The sequence below is a fragment of the Jaculus jaculus genome, chromosome 13, assembly GCF_020740685.1.
Source record: "Jaculus jaculus isolate mJacJac1 chromosome 13, mJacJac1.mat.Y.cur, whole genome shotgun sequence".
NCBI lineage: Eukaryota > Metazoa > Chordata > Mammalia > Rodentia > Dipodidae > Jaculus > Jaculus jaculus.
Genome location: NC_059114.1, coordinates 20443835 through 20461116, shown reverse-complemented (window position 1 = coordinate 20461116; position 17282 = coordinate 20443835).

The following is a 17282-nucleotide window of genomic DNA, read 5'->3' as shown; positions in this document are numbered from 1 at the left end:
CACCCCTTCTGCCCACTTTCCATGTGCTCTGAGGCTCTTCTTGCTCCTCCCACCCCAGCTCCACTCCACCCCACCAATAGCTTTATCAAATTCTTGTTGAAACATAGAAAGAAAATATCTTTCCAGCACTGAAAGCTTCAACTTGTCGCCTCGTGTTCTTCTTGGATTTCTAAAGCACACGGGCCAGGGGAATGTGTTTCCAATATCCTCTGTCTCTCTCTGTTAGTGTTTTGTTCCCTTTCACCCCCAAAAGGTTCTGACCTCAGGCGTCTCTTGGGGACCTGGGTTTGGAGCGAGGGGTCAGGCTTGTCAGAAAGGGAGAAGCCCCTGCCGCCTGGAACAGCGCACGTCCCCAGGCTCCCTTAATACATTTAACCTGGAAGAGGCATTGCCGAGGCTGCGATTAGATTACGAGGCCGGCCAAGGTGCTCTAACGAATGGCACATGACTGCGTGTGGGCTGAGCTAATCTCTGTTGACACGCTGCTAGTGTGAGGCCCGTGTTGGGGGCAGCGGGGGGCTTCCGTAGCTCCCTGGCCCTGACGACCGGAGGGGGAGGTGAGTCCCCAGCGAAAGCCACTTTCATGCCTGTCTCTTTCAATCTGAGAGCGCCCCAAGTGTGCATATCATGCTGTAAAGGTCTCCCTGGTACCAGCTAAATGTCCCGGCTTCCTGTGGGCGATGAGGTCAATTTCATCTTTTCTGGGAGCAAGCTTTTGATGGTAGGTAAGGAACTCTGAGGTCTGCCACCAACTGCTCCGTCCCCTGAGCTGTTATACCCGCTCCCTGGCAGTCTGTAAATGCCATCATGCGTGCAAACGCATGTGGGCTCCTTCTGCTGCTGTGCAGGGTTCTTGCAAACCTACCTCACATGCCAATTCTTCACTCTCCATGGGACACGCTGAGAAAGGAGACATGTCCAAGTATACCACCTCCTGGAGATGGCTTTAAACTCCCCTCACCTCGGTCCTCCAACTGTGTTGCATGGACAGGAGGGTCCAGCACATGACAGCCACTCAGCTGACATTTGTAACAGCCACGCAGTAAGCACAACCAAGCTGAAGCACTCGGGTGACAGGATTTACTGTCCAAATGCATTGCTGTGTCCTAGATGTTATGGCAAAAAAAAAAAAAAAAAAGAAATCCTTTATTTGTATTCTCTCTGGCTTCCATCCCACCAGCTCAAAGGGAAGAGTCAGAGAGGCAGGACATAGGATGCATGTGGAGGTCAGATGAAAATTTTGAGTGTTGGTTCTTGCCTTTCACCTTGTCTGAGACAGGGTTTCTCTTTGTTTTTCCCCCTCCCATGTTCTCCAGGCTAATTGACCCACAAGCTACTGGAAGACACTCCTGTCTCCACTTCCCTTCTTTGAAAAAAAAAAAAATTTCTTTTTTTTTTTTTTTTTTTTTGCTTATTTATTAAAGACAGAGAGAAAGAGAGACAATGGGCACGTCAGGACCTCTAGCCACTGCAAACAAACTCCAGACGCATGTGCCACCATGTGCATCTGGCTTACGTGGGACTTGGAGAATCGAACCTGGGTCCTTAAGCTTCGCAGGCAAGAGCCTTAACCATTAAGCCTTCTCTCCAGCCCCCGCTTTTTTATATAAAGTATTTTTATTTATTTATTTGCAAGTACGGCGGGGTGGGGGGACGGGCGAGAGAGAATAGGCATGCCAGGGCCTCCAGCTGTTGCAAACGAACTCCAGTTACATGTGCCACCTTGTGCATCTGGCTTCTTACGTGGGTCCTGGGGAATCACACTCGGATCCTTAGGCTTTGCAGGCAAGCCCCTCTCTCCAGCCCTCCACTTCCCTGCTGGCCGTACGCATGCAGGGATCACAGAGGCTCGCACTACAACGTCCAGTCTTACGTGGGCTAGGGGGCTCGGAACTCAGGTACCCACCCTTAAGCACTGTATCCACCGAGTCCTCTCTCCAGTTGCCCCTTAGCAGGTGCTTAAGTAGTAGGCATTACGGTGCTGTTAGCTATGAAGGCATTCGACCACTCACCTCAGAACCACACCACACCAGGACGCGGTCGTCTTGTGTGACTGAAACCTTGCGTCCTTTGGTCAAGGTCTCTTTGTCACCCGCCCCCAACCCCAGTCCCTGGCATTACCATCTTCTCCACTTCTGTGAAGTTGGCTCTTTCAGAGTTCTCATGTGAGTGGGCTCGTGCAATATTCCATGTCCGGATTCTTTCACTGAGCGCAACGTCTTCTAGATTCATCCACGTTGGTACTAATAGCAGGACTCTTCTATCTGGGGCAGCATGATTTCCCATTGTGTTCAGAAGCCATATTGTCCTCATTATCCTGTCCATCAACGGATAAGAAAGCTGACTCTATGCCTGGGTGACAGCCAATGACGCACAACAAACATGGGCATGTGGGTGCCACAGAGGTCCTCACCTAGACTCCTTTGGGTCCTTACCCACCTGTGGAACAGTTGGATCTTATGGTAGACCTATTTTTATTTATTTATTTTTTAAAACTTATTATTATTATTATTATTATTATTATTATTATTGGTTTTTTGAGATAGGGTCTCACTCTAGCCCAGGCTTACTTGAATTCAGTATGTAGTCTCAGGCTGCCCTTGAACTCACAACAATCCTCCTACCTCAGCCTCCCAAGTGTTGGAATCAAAAGTGTAAGCCATCATGGCCAGCTTGGTGGATCTTTTTTATAAAATTATTTATTTATTTGAGAGAAAGAGAGACAAAAAAAGAGGCAGCTAGAGAGAATGGACATGTCATGTCCTAATCTAGCCATGGCACACAAACGCCAGACACATGTATCACCTCGTGTATCTGGCTTTACATGGGTCCTGGGGAATACAACCTGGGTCATTAGGCTTTGAAGAGCTTTAGCCATTGAGCCATCTCTCCAGCCCCTAAAAGTTGTTTTTGTTTTTTTTTTTCGAGGTAGGGTCTCACTCTAGCCTAGGCTGACCTAGAATTCACTATGGGGTCTCAGGGTGGCCTCGAACTCATGGTGACCCTCCTACCTCTGCCTCCCGAGTGCTGGGATTAAAGGTGTGCGCCATCACACCTGCCTTCCCTAAAAGTTTCTAAAAAGATATTTGGGAAGTAATGAATATCCATTTCCTCCCAATCCTTACAAAACACACTGAAATAGAAAAATAGTGCAAGAGGAAGACATGCTAAAGTTCATCTCACGACTCCATGCAGAGCAGAACTTAATGGTGACTGACTGCACGTATTTTCACTGGAAATGGAGTCAGCCAATGATGAGGACATCATTAGCATCTGTCATAATGTCAACAGTAACTTTTTTTTTTTTTCCTGAACGTTCCAGGCAATGTGAGGCTTCTTTAAAAAATAAGCAAAGGGACATGAGAAAGGAGAAAAAAGTGTCATTTGCAGTTCATCCAGCATTCTATCTATGAAACACAAAAGGCCATTGGAAACCATCAAAACGCCATGAAAAGTTCAGCTATGCTGCCAAGCACCCAATAAAACACTCACAAATCGTTATCTTCCCTCGGCACAACAGTGGTCACAAACCAAAAATAGACTCAGTTTCAATGGCAACAAGTTTCATAAAATGCCTGGGGGGAAAAAAGCTGAACACAAAATATATAATTCCCACATGCGGAATATTACTAGACATTCCTAAAGTACACATGAAAAGACTTGATTAAATGAAGAAAGTCGACGTGGTCGAGACGTCATTTCCTCTCAATTGTTTAGGAATAATGCAATGTTAAAACAAAATGCCACGATAATTTTTGCGAGGTGCCATTTAAGGGGGAGGGCACATACCAAAGCAGTTTCCACATTCGCCTGGATGACTAAACTCCGTGTGATCAGCCAAGAATTCCTTCCCAAAGGTTGAACGTGTTTGCCTTTTTGGATAACAGTGTGATGTAGCTATAAGAATCAAATGGCCTGCCCTGGAGGGAGAGCTCCCTGACCATGCTCCTAGGGACAGAAGAGTGCAAGAAGGAAGGACCTGCTTGCATGATTTGCTGGGTGATAAAGATGGTAGCAGGTCCAGGGTCCGTCACAGACAGGTGTGGGGACCCTTGGGGACCAGAGCGTCATCAACTTTAAAGGATGCCTTTGACCTTCATCTCGTATCTCACTGTACACTGTTGCGTCTTGTGCAAGATGACCATCACCACACTACGGTCCTCTGGGACGTTTGCAGCGGCATGGTGGGAGGGATGAGGATGAGAGGAAGGAGGAGGAAGGGGTGCTCCCCACCCCCCAGCCTCACGTTCTTTGCCATTGCTTGCCCCAGGGCCACCCTGCAACAGCATATGTGCACAGGGCTAAAAACCTCTCTCATGGCACCAACGGCTTCCTCCGTGGGGCTCCCTGAAATCGAAGGAGATTTCTTAGTGACCGCATCCAGGCAGCCGTCTGTAGAGCAGGGCAGCCTAGAAGCAAGATGTTACCCTGCCAAGTGAACGTGGCGACTTGAACTTCAAACTCCCCCGTGCCGCTTTGTAACCGTCTAAGCAATTCTGAGCACATGGCATAGCCTCCTGTCTGTTATTCAGATAAACTACCCAGCTAACGCAACTTAGAGAAGGACTTATTCTGGCTCACAGTTGATGGTGGAGAAAGCGTAACAGTGCCATTCCATGGTGGTAGAATACGCGGCCGGAACACCTCGCCTCCCAGGTGACCAGGAAGCAGAGGACTGGCACTGAGCTAAGCCTCCAAAGCTTCTCTTCCTGCCACCCACTTCCTCCAGCCCAGCCTCACCTCCGGAACCCCCCCACAAACAGCGCCACCATCTGGGGACCAAGTGCTTAAACACACGAGCCGGTGGAGACAGTCCACAATCCAATGGCCAGTTGCCCCACGTTTAACAGTGATGCTGCCGGTCAAGATGAAGGCTCCATTCAAGATGACTTTTGCGTCCCTTTAGCCTGTGTGTGTGCCTCTGTCTTCTCACCTACAACATGGAGCTGTTCATTCTATGTCCTACATGAGGCTGCTCTGAGGATTAAAATAATAACTAGCAAAGGTCTTAGAACTAACTTCTGGAACCTCACGAATGTTTCCTGTATGCTATCAAGTATTGTTACAGTTAAAATTATGTTAAATATTCAATTGATAACAGATATAATTATTATAAGAAATACTGTATTATTATTGCTGTTTTATATTGTTTCTTATTTCTTATTTATTTATTTATATGGAGACACAGAGGGAGGGAGAGAGTGAGGGAGGGAGAGAGAGAATTGACATGCCAGGGCCTCAGCCATTGAAATCAAACTCCAGACTCTTGCACCACCTAGTGGGCATGTGTGACCTTGCACTTGCCTCACCTTTGTGTGTCTGGCTGACGTGGAACTTGGGGAGTAGAACATGGGTCTTCAGGTTTCATAGGCGGCAAGCACCTTAACTGCTAGGCCATCTCTCCAGTCCAGTATTTTTCTTTTTAAATTAAAAAAAAAAACTGGCATGTGTGTGTGGTATGATATGTGATGTATATGTAATGTATGCAGATGTGTGTGCCTTGTGAGTCCTGTTCAGAGGCCAGAGGAGAATGCCAGAGGTCTTCCTCTTTTTGCTTATCCATCTGTTTCCTTGCGACAAGGTAAAGTCTTTCACTCAACCCAGAGCTGCTATTTTGGAGGCCTTTTCTTTCTTGAGACATCAAGCTCCAGAGATTCTCGGGTATCCGTCCCTCACAGGACTGGGGTTACAGAAGTGTGTGGCTCCCCCCAGCTCTTTTAATGCTGGGGAATCAAGCTCAGGATGTCTCTGGTCTCAATGCTTGCACAAGTGTTCTGTACCATTCCTCCAACTCCTTATTTAGTCCTTCTTATTTTTAAGCCTAGTTTGCTGATTATCAGGCAGTGCTGATTTCTCTCTTGCTTTTTTCTTTTTCTTTTTCTTTTAAGACAATAGTTTGCTACCTAGCCCAGACCGTGTGATCTTCCTGCCTTAGCATCTGGAGGCCCAGGACTACAGGCATGCACCTGTTGTCTTTCAGACACTTTAGACTCCTAGAGGCAGCCAGACTACGAATATAGGTAAAGCATTCACATTTGCTTCTCTTTTCCCAATCATGTTTCAACTACACAGAACTGGACTTCACGATGTCATGGTGCCCAGGTGAGAATTACCTCATGTATTTCAGCAAAGACATTTCTGGATCCCAAGACAGAGCTCAACACCAGAGACATCTTGGAGTGAGTTCTACTTTTCTGGGAATAAGAAGCAATGTGACATTATGCCTGGATAACACATCCCCAACCATCTCTTCCCTTCCATTCCCGAAACACACCCTAGTTCATGGCATCACCTGACTTTTCCAGGTCATTCAAAACCAATGGTGTCTACCCACTAAAGAGAGAAGGAGGAGCGTGGTTTCTCACCTTAAGTAACCCTTTCTTGTCACCTAAGGATTTGATCTTTTTGTTCAGGGTAGAGCAGGCATGAGGCAGGTACCTAGGTGAACTTTGGCATGACTTGAGCCATGAGGTTTTTCGAAAAATGTTATTCTAAAGGAAACCGGTGTCGTCACACTGTGGGTGATACTCCCAGCTCTTATGTTAAAGTTACTTACACAGAGGAATACTTTATTTTGTTTTATGTTTATTTATTTATTTGAAAGTGACAGAGAAAGAGGTAGAGGGAAAGAGAGAGAGAGAATGCACGCACCAGGGCCTCCAGCCACTGCAAACGAACTCCAGACGCATGCGCCCCCTTGTGAATCTGGCTAACGTGGATCCTGGGGGAATTGAACCTCGAACTGGGGTCCTTAGGCTTCACAGGCAAGCACTAAGCCATCTCTCCAGCCCCCAGAAAATACTTTAGAAGAGGAGGAAATGTTTTGACTTCCAGCTATTCTATTTAGCCCTCATTGTCTTGAGGAGACAACCAGAGAGAGAGAGAGACAGAGAGACATACCATAGAAACCACATGATTTTGGGGTAAAGGCACCTGAGAAAACCACTTCTACTCTTGGAAACCTTTCCTCTTCATTAATCAGAATTTTTTTTATGGGATGGGGGTAGTTTCTCCCTTTTGGCTCCATTTGCAATAATCCAGCTATCTCTGTGACATCGTGTACTTTAAGTTATCTGTTGGTATCTGTACCGCCTTATCTCATTGTAAACTTCTTGTGAGGGGAAGGAGTAATTTTCACACCCATTTTAGACAACATTAAACTAAGGGGAATAATCTGTGTGAAGACATAGAACAAGAAAGTCTTGGAGGATAACCTTGAATCTAGGACTTGGGGCTTTGGTTCTCACAATAAAAGGCAGGTGGAATTTCACCACCTGTTTCTTTTAAATTTTATAAGATTTTCTTTATTTTTATTTATTAGAGACAGAGAGGAGAGAGAGAGTGAGTGAGTGAGAATGGGCACACCAGGGCCTCTAGTCACTGCAAACAAACTCCAAATGCATGCGCCACCATGTGCCATCTGGCTTACGTGAAACCAGGAGAATCAAACTGGGATCCTTAGGCTTCATAGACATGAAGACTTAACCGCTAAGCCATCTCTCCAGCCCCGTGCCACCTGTTTCAGTAATTGAACTCTGTCCACTCAGTTAGTTGGCCCACAAAGAATACCCGATGTACACTAAGAGCATCCAAATGAAAAAAACAATTCATAGACTAAATATGAAGGAAGAGGAAAAGAAACTCTACAGGCTGCAGAGATGCTTAGCAGTTAAGACACTTGCCTGCGAAGCCTGAGGATCCAGGTTCAATTCCCCAGGACCCACATAAGCCAGATGCACAAGGTGGCTCATGTGTCTGGAGTTTATTTGCAATGACTAGAAGCCCTGATGGACCTATTTTTCCCTCTATCTGCCTCCTTCTGTCTCTGTCTCTCTCTCAAATAAATAAATAAAATATTATTTTTAAAAAGAAATGCTAGGAAGTAGATAATGACCAGAAAGAAAGAGGGAGGGAGAGAGAGAAGGAGCTTGGATAACAAACATCCAAAGACAGTGCCTTCTTGCTGGCGCTGGAAGCCCGTGCAGGTGAGGGCGGCCACTGTGTTCTGTAGGACTCCATGGCTGGGGGATGCAGACTGTTTCATGACAGACTTCTGCATCAAGGACACGAAGAGATTCGCAGCTTTCAGATGGTGGACTCTGAATGCCATCAGCTGACCAGAGAATGGGGGCTCTGCCTGTCTGAAGAAGCCAGGAGAAGCTCCTTGAACTTGAAGCAGAATAGTTCTAATGCCTGAGTGGCATTTTTCTTGAGAGCTAGGGTTGCTTAATATTATACCTATGGATGGAACTGAAAAGGAAATATAGCCTTGAACCCCTAAAATTATATATAATAGTATAAATGTTTCATAATATTTATATTATTTTCTAATTCTTTTTTAAACTTTAAATAAAAATTTGTTTTTATTTATTTGAGAGTGACAGAGAGAGAAAGAGTGAGAGAGAGAGACAGAGAGAATGGGCATGCCAGGGCTTCCAGCCACTGCAAACGAACTCCAGCTGCGTGTGTCCCTTGTGCATCTGGCTAACATGGGTCCTGGAGAATCAAGCCTCGAACCAGGGTCCTTAGGCTTCACAGGTGAGCATTTAACCGTTAAGCCATCTTTCTGGCCCCCTTTTTAAACTTTTTTTTTATTGACAACTTCCATAATTATAAATAATATCCCATGATAATTCCCTCCCCCCCCCCCACTTTTTCCTTTGAAACTCCATTCTCCATCATATCCCCTCCCCATCTCAATCAGTCTCTCTCTTATTTTGATGTCATGATCTTTTCCTCTTATTATGATGGTCTTGTGTAGGTAGTGTCAGGCACTGTGAGGTCATGGATATCCAGGCCATTTTGTCTCTAGAGGAGCACGTTGTAAGGAGTCCTACCCTTTCTTTGGCTCTTACATTCTTTCCACCACCTCTTCAGCAATAGACCCTGAGCCTTAGAAGGTATGATTGAGATATTGCAGTGCTGAGCACTCCCCTGTCACTTCTTCCCAGCACCATGGTGCCTCTGAGTCATCCCAAGGTCACTGCCATCTGAAAAGAGAAGGTTCTCTAGCCAAAAGTGAGAGTAACGTTAATAGATGGGTATGAGTATTAAGAGAAGTGTTTACTGGGCAGTTTGTGAGCAGAGTATATACATTTAGCCAAACAGCAGCAGATGTTACATCCCCAGGGCTCATGACTACCCCTGTATTAGGTTTTCAGTATCAGGGATATATTCCATCCCATGGAGCAGGCCTCCAGTCCAATTAGAGGGCAGTTGGTTTCCACCATGACAGACGTGCCACCATTGCACCCATTTGCTCATTTGGCCTGGCGGGCCAAATTTAAGGCTTGCAGTGTATTTCCAGATTCTTATTGGTAACATGGCTTTATCAGGCTCCCCTGTGATGGAAGGAATAACCACAACTTTGGGAAAATAGACCCTAGATCTTTGACTTAGGTAAGACCCTCACTAGTTGACTTTGTCCCACACCCCCTCCTCTTTGTAGGGTAGGACATGATGAGATCATTTAAGATATATTAGGGGGCTCTGAGGATGACTCAAGCAAGATGCATCAGGACTTAAGTTCAGATCCCCAGAACCCGTGTTAAAAGCCAAGTGTTACAACACACACCTGTAACTCCAGTGGTGGGGAGGCGGAGACAGGAGGATCCCTAGGATTTTCTGGACAACCAGTCTAGCTGAGTCAGTGAGCTTCAGGTCCAGTGTAAGAACCTGTGTCAAAAAAAATAAATAAATAATAAGGTGGAACATGACTGAGGAAGACACCCAATGCCAGCCACCTCTGGCCTCTACATGTATGTGCATGTGCATACATGCTCATCTGAACATGCATGCACACATACCCCGCATGTGTATGTACGTGAGCGTGTGCAGTCACTACCACCACCAGCACCCTCCCATAGGCCCCTTCTTGAATCTGGGCTACATATGTCTGTGTGAGCCCGTAGGCATTGCCACAAAGACCAAAGTGAGACATATTCATCTCTCGCTTTGGGATTCGCAAGGGAATTCAGAGACGCTGGTCAGCTGTTGCCGGTTGGTTGGACAAGAGGGGAGGACATGAGGATTACAGGTCAGCCAAGTTTAGCCATGTGGTCAGGAATCGGGAAAGACAGCTGGACTTAGAGTTTGAAGGGAAGAATAAAGAAGATGTAACAAGAGGATGACACAGAACATGAGGAGGAGGGAAGAGTCCGTGACAGAAGCATAGGAAGCTCTGGAAAGATAATAGTCCAAAATGCCAGCATTTACTCTACTCTAGCTGGGGAAACTGAGTGCCTTTTATCTCTTCTTATTTCTCTCTATTGTCTGTGTTTTTTTTTTTCTTAACAGCAGGCACATATTAATTTTACAATCAGCCAAAAAAAAAAAAAAAAAAGCAATGCTCTATTTCCATTTGGGGAAAATTTTCTTTCAAAGGACTGCATCTGGGGACACCAGCATTTTCCCCCTGCGAAGCCCGAGGGAGAGACGAAGCCAGGCTCCGAACTTTGTAGTAAACATCTCCAGACCACACTAAATCCAATCTTCTCATTTGCTTTCCGGACAGCAAGGCTGTGATGGATCCCAGACCCAACCCTCGTGGCATCTCAATCAGATGTGTTTAGATGCCACTGTGACTCAAGATTATGACGTTTTGATGGGATTAGGAGATAACTTTGCTTTAATCTATAAAGCCCCAAACGCTTTGGGCTCTGATTACCTCGCAGTTCCCTCCCTAGCCCCGCAATTAAGATCAACCAGAAGGTTCCTTTTAATGATCCCCATGTTGAAAGTTCAGGAAATCAGAAATGGGTGGTTTGGTTGCAGGGTGGTTTTTTTTTTTCTTTTCTCTCCACTGGCTTCGCTGCCTCTTCGTTTCTGCAGAAGGCTCTGGGCTTTCTCTAAGGCCTTTGTCTTCTGTCACAGTGGGTTTTCTGCCTCACTCGGAAGGCCCCCACCCCCGCGCTTGTCCTGGCTTCATTGCTGTGTCTGTCCTGTTTAAGGGGTAGGACTTATTCTTGGTGTCCTTGGTCCCAGCAGTGATAGGTGGATTTTTCAATCCTTTCAACAAGTGATAGAGTATAGATTTACAAAGACTTTCGTGAACTCCTGCCTAAGGAAACTTGCTGGGCCTACTATGACCACACTGGTCTAAGGTCATATTTTCCAGAGACAGCTGCCCCCCACACCCCGCCAGCATGCCTAAAGTGTAGGAGTTCATAGTCTGTGATCAAAATATTGTTAGCTTTGTACATGTCCTTAAGCCCACTGCATGCAACACAGTCTCATGAATCCGAAACCAAAGCCAATAATAAAAGTACTGAGAAGACACACATGAATGTGCCATATTTGCATTAAAGGCTCTTACCATGCTGGGTCTGGATTGGAAGTAATTTATTTTTTCCTATCAAGTCCACATGGTGAGACTGGCGAGGTTGCTCAATGATTAAGGTACCTGCTTTCCTAAATATGTTCAGAGCAGTTTGGGGCGCTGGCTATTTGTGCTCTTTCGTGTTTGCTGGCTCTTGGTGGTGTCTCTCTGCTATTGATCTAAGGAAGTGAGCCAACTTCTGCCATCGATGGTGTTTCCCCTGGAATCTGTGAGGCAGCTGTCTCTGGAAAATATGACTTTAGACCAGTGTGGTCATGGTAGGCCAAGCAAGTTTCCTTGCCCCCATAAACTGCTTCTAGGTCAGATGTTTGTCCCAGCGATGTGGAGCTGACTGCAACATTTCCTTCCGGCCCATAGTCACGCCAAAGTGACAAGGGCCTGGTGGACTGTGATGTTACGGATCACACAGTAAGCATCACTTCCCAATTACCTAGTCATCCATTCAGAATAGTTCTAAAAAGCATCCCTCACCCAGCCTCTCGCTGACGCTGACTGAGATCTTCATGTGCTCAAGTCCCTTAAATGAAACAATGTCATATTTGCATAGAACCTAGATTCAATATATATGTTTTATTCATTTACTTATTTGAGAGAAAATGGGTATACCAAGGCCTCTTGCTGCTACAAAGAAACTCCAGGTACATGCACCACCACTTTGTGCATCTGGCTTTGTGCAGGTGCTGAGGAATCAAACCCAGGCAGACGGGTTTTGCAAGCAAGCACCTTCAACTGCTGGGCTAGCTTCCTGGTCTCTCTAGATGACACGTGATACATCGTACAATATGGCTGCTGCATCAGCAGTTGTACTGCATTAGATGCTAATTACAAGGGGGAAAGATGTATGTGTTTAGTACAGATGCATGTTTTTCTGAATATTTTAGATCCGCGGTCAGTTGAATCCTCAAATTTGGGACCCACACATACGGAAGGCTGCTTGGCTGCATCCATTCTGCAGGTCATCACTCAGCCACATGAACCCACTGACTAGAGGAAAACACATGAATCCACTGACTAGAGGAAGACACATGAATCCACTGACTAGAGGAAGACTGGGAACTGTAGTCCAGGCCACTAGGGCTTCTGGGAGCCGTTCCAGAGCTCTGTGGGCTGCTCTCAACTACAGGTTCTGTGGAGGCGCTCTTCAAGAGAGCCCACAGCTCCCACTGACCGGGAACGGCTCAGAAGACAGAAGAGGAGCCTTGAGCTGAAGAAGGCCCAGAGAAGGTCCTGGGCAGGTCCTGAGCCAGACGTGGGTCTTCCCTTGGGCATAAACTTAACACCAGAAAGTGGCTTTCTGCAAACTCAGGTATTATCTGGTCTCAGTATCACATTTGAAAGAAAAAAGAAAAAAAAAAAAAGAGGGGACAGAAGGAATAAAAAATGAAGGAGAGCTGCAGAGATTGCTCAGTGGTTAAGATGTTTGCCTGCAAAGCCTAATGACTGGGATTTGATTCCCCAGTACCTATGTAAAGCCAGATGCACAAAGTGGCACATGCATATGGAGTTTGTTTGCAGTGGTTGAAGGCCCAGTGCACCCATTCTTTCTGTCTGTCTCTCTTCTCTCTCTGCTTGCAAATAAAGAAATTAAAATTCTTTTTTTTTAAATTTATTTATTTGAGAGCGACAGACACAGAGAGAAAGACAGATAGAGGGAGAGAGAGAGAGAATGGGCGCGCCAGGGCTTCCAGCCTCTGCAAACGAACTCCAGACGCGTGCGCCCCCTTGTGCATCTGGCTAACGTGGGACCTGGGGAACCGAGCCTCGAACTGGGGTCCTTAGGCTTCACAGGCAAGCGTTTAACCACTAAGCCATCTCTCCAGCCCTAAAATTCTTTTTAAAAGATTGAAGGAAAGAAGGGAAGGAGGGAGGGAGGAAAGAAGGAAGAAAAAATGGAGGGAAAAAAAAATTTGAGACAGTATCTCACTATTGTTGTCAAACTCACAGTCCTGCCTTAGCCTTCAGAGCTAGGATTACAGGCATGTTTGACTTTGCCTTCTTTTGCATGTGCATGTGTATATGATGTACATGCATGTAAATGTTTAGGTATGGGTAACGTGCATGTGTGTGTGTACAGGTATGCATGCATGTCGAGGCCAGAGTTTGATGTCGGATGTCCTTCTCAGTCAGGTTCCACCTTATTTTTTATTTATTTATTTATTTTTGTTCATTTTTTGTTTATTTATTTGAAAGTGACAGAGACAGAGGGAGAGAAAGAGACAGATAGAGAGGGAATGGGTGCGCCAGGGCTTCCAGCCACTGCAAACGAACTCCAGACACGTGCGCCCCCTTGTGCATCTGGCTAACGTGGGTCCTGGGGAATCGAACCTGGGTCCTTGGGCTTTGCAAGCAAATGCCTTAACCGCTAAACCATCCCTCCATGTACATGTACATGGGTATTGGAGACTCACATTCAGGTCTTCATGCCTGAGGGTTAAGCACTTTTCCCACTGAACCAAGTCCCCAGGCCCTCACCACATCTTTAAATGTCATTTTAAGCCCCATCCAGGAAGTGCGAATGTTACTCAGGCTGTAGCATACTTGCCTAGCATGCACAAGGCCCTCAGTTCAATTCCCGGGACCCCCTACTACTGGATGTGGTGGTGCATGTTCGTAATCCCAGCACTTGGAAGGTAGAGGCAAGAGGAACAGGAGTTCAAGGCACGTTGTCAGCTACAGCCTTGGCTATTCGAGACAGTGTCTCAAAATAAAAAATAGAACATAAAATGGTGCTCAGAACCCGTACTGTCAGGGGGAGTCTTTTTGTTTCCTCTCCTGATTTTTTTTGAAATATTTTTATTTAGTTATTTGCAAGCAGAGAGAGATAGGCATTAGAGAATCAGACAATGGGTACACCAGGGCCTCCAGCCACTGCAAATAAACTCCAGATGCATGCGCCACTACTGCGCATCTGGCTTAACGTTGGGTACTGGGGAATCCAACCTGGGTACTTAGGCTTTGCAGGCAAGCACCTTAGCAACAGAGTCATCTCTCCAGCCCCCATCTCCTGATTGTAAGCTGGCTTGGGTTTCAGGCCTTGAGGAATTTCCCAGAATTTCAGTGCTAAAGCTGGGAAAACCCCAAACAAACCGGGACAAGTTAAGCCACCATAACTTTGGCATCTCAGAAACATGGATTTCAAGCCAAACTCTTCTAGATAGTAAACTTACATTTTCAAGCCAGTCCCTTGATCTCTGTGGGCCTCAGTTTTATCATCTCAGACATGGGTATAAAGAAGTAGCCCCGTCCTCAGGTTGATGTGAAGACTGAACGACAGAGTCGACATTGGGGTAACCTGTGGCCACAAGCCTGGCTCCAGTGAGCTGCCCTGTGGAGTGGAGTGAAGCTGCTTCTTTGATGTAAGCCAGACTCTGTCAGAACACAGCCTGAGGTGGCGAAGGGTCTTTATGGGGCAGCGAGGCCCTAGGAGCAAGGAGGGACGGCGCAGGTGGCTCTCAGGAGCACGGAGCAGGAGGGCCACATGAATGTCAGCTGCCAATCAGCCAGAACAGGAGGCCTGGATCCTGCTGGGGAGCTTCTGATCCCCAACTCTCACCACTGGGATAGGGGTGGTGGTGATGTGATAAGAACATTGATTCCAAGGAACATTGATTCTGGGGCTTTCAAAGTTCACCCTTCCTCCTACAGGAACCAAACTTTAATAACCAGAGCCAGCGAGTGAAAGAGAAAGAAACCAGACCAACAAACCCTGCCCCTCTGAGCAGGTCACATGGCGCAGAAGCTAGCTTTGAAATGGTGCCTGCTTAACCGCAGCAGACACAGTCTGAGACGACCCCCGCCCACCCCACCTCAGGAGGGGCCAAAAACAAAAAGGAGACAGAGCAGAAATGAAAGGGAAGAGGAAAAGTTTCCTTCTTCTAAAGAAACAGACTTTTTTTTTTTAGGTTCTTGGAAAGGCCCCTGTGTTTGCCTTTAAATACTTTAATATTATTTATTTATTTATTGATTTATTTGATACAGAAAGAGGGAGAGAGAGAGAGAGAGAATGGGTGGGCCAGGGCCTCCAGCCACTGCAAAGGAATTCCAGATGCATGTGCCCCCTTGTGCATCTGGCTAACGTGGGTCCTGGGTAATCGAACGTGGGTCCTTGAGCCTTGCAGGCAAATGCCTTAACTGCTGAGCCAACCCTCCAGCCCAAGAAACAGATTCTAAGAGAGACATGCGAGGAAAAAAAATAATAACCTTTTTCCTTGGCATGAACAAGACAGAGAAGACAGATATGTTACCATCTTCAAGGAGGTCAAGGTCTTCCTGAGGTAGCTGATGGAGGTGAAGGTCACTGGTGTGTTTCTGAACAATGCACTGCGCCATCATTCCTATATAACACCCTAGTTAACTCTTCTGGCCAGATCTAGCTTGATACATGAGAATGCAATGGCTCAGAGGGGCTGAGAAACTCGTTCCGGGTTCCAAGGCTGTGAAATGACATAGTCAGGCTTTGAACCCAACCTGATTTCTTCTTATTTATTTATTTATTTAGCAGAGAGAGAATGGGCGCGCCAGGGCCTCCAGCCACTGCCAATAAATTCCAGATGCATATACTGCCTTGTGTATCTGGCTAACGTGGGTCCTGGGGAATAGAACTTGGGTCCTTTGGCTTTGCAGGCAAACATCCTAACCACTAAGCCATCCTTCCAGCCCCCAGCCTGATTTCTAATGGCTGTGACCACTCACTTGGTTCCGTAGCACAATGTGAAGACAATGGTAAGGACCGGTAGGCTTGTATGGGGTCGGTACCACCTCCCAGCCTCTCTGCAGTTAGCGTTTGGCTGGGCAGTTCTCACTGTGAGGTGCTGTCCCATGCATCACAGGACATCTGGCGGTATGGCTGGCATCTCCCTGTTAGATGCCACTACCACCCTCCTGCTTCCACCGGGTCAACCAAAAATATCTGGAGGCATTGCCAAATGTCTTCTGGGAGAACGTTGCTCTACATGGAAAGAACCGTCGATGCAGAGGAGAGAAAAAAAAAAAACAACACCAAAAAACTAGTAATAAGAACAAACTGAAACTCAACTATATGTCTGGTGGAAGACATCTCATCTTATTTGAACTCATTAAATCCCTCACTGAATCCTCCCCACAAGCACTCTATGAGGTAGATGTTTTATACACGGGGTAGATAAGGATTGAGGGCTTCCATAACAGACCCAAGCTCACACAGTTAGCATGTGACAGTTAGCACTTGAAGCCACATCTCGGAACGACTTATCCCCTGTCCTGCTGAGAGAGGCAAGCAGAAGATTAGTGGGCGAGTCAAGCAAAGCAACCGTACAGTATCCCAAGGCAAGAGAGTACAAGGTGATCCACCTGCGGTCTGATGATAGCATACCTCTGCAGAGACAGATCTACGATCTCTGACCCCAATCCACTGTTTTCTTTTGCCCATATCTCACACGAGTTCACCCTGACTCGTTCGTTCATCTCATGAAGAGAGACGGCATATACCACAAAAGCTCTGTTTTCTTTATCTAGGGTCAAAGGTACTTGCCTCAGGCATCCATCTCGAATTTTCTTTTTCTTTTCTTTCTTCTGTTTTTTTTTTTTTTTTTTTAATTTCCAGATTTCCAGGTAGCGTCTCACTCTAGCTCAGGCTGACCTGGAATTTACTCTGTAGTCTCAGGGTGGCCTCGAACTCACGGCGATCCTCCTACCTCTACCTCCCGAGTGCTGGGATTAAAGGTGTGCACTACAACGCATGTCTCAGGTATCTATCTCTCTCCACAGGGACACGTGTGTTGTGGTGCATCTATCCCAGAAATGAGCCACATTTATTTTCTGTCAGGGGCCAATAGCCTAGGGAATTCAAGAAATGTTGCTGGGCATGGTGGTGCACTCCTTTAATCCTAGCACTCGGGAGGCAGAGATAGGAGGATCGCCGTGAGTTCGAGGCCACCCTGAAACTACATAGTGAATTCCAGGACAG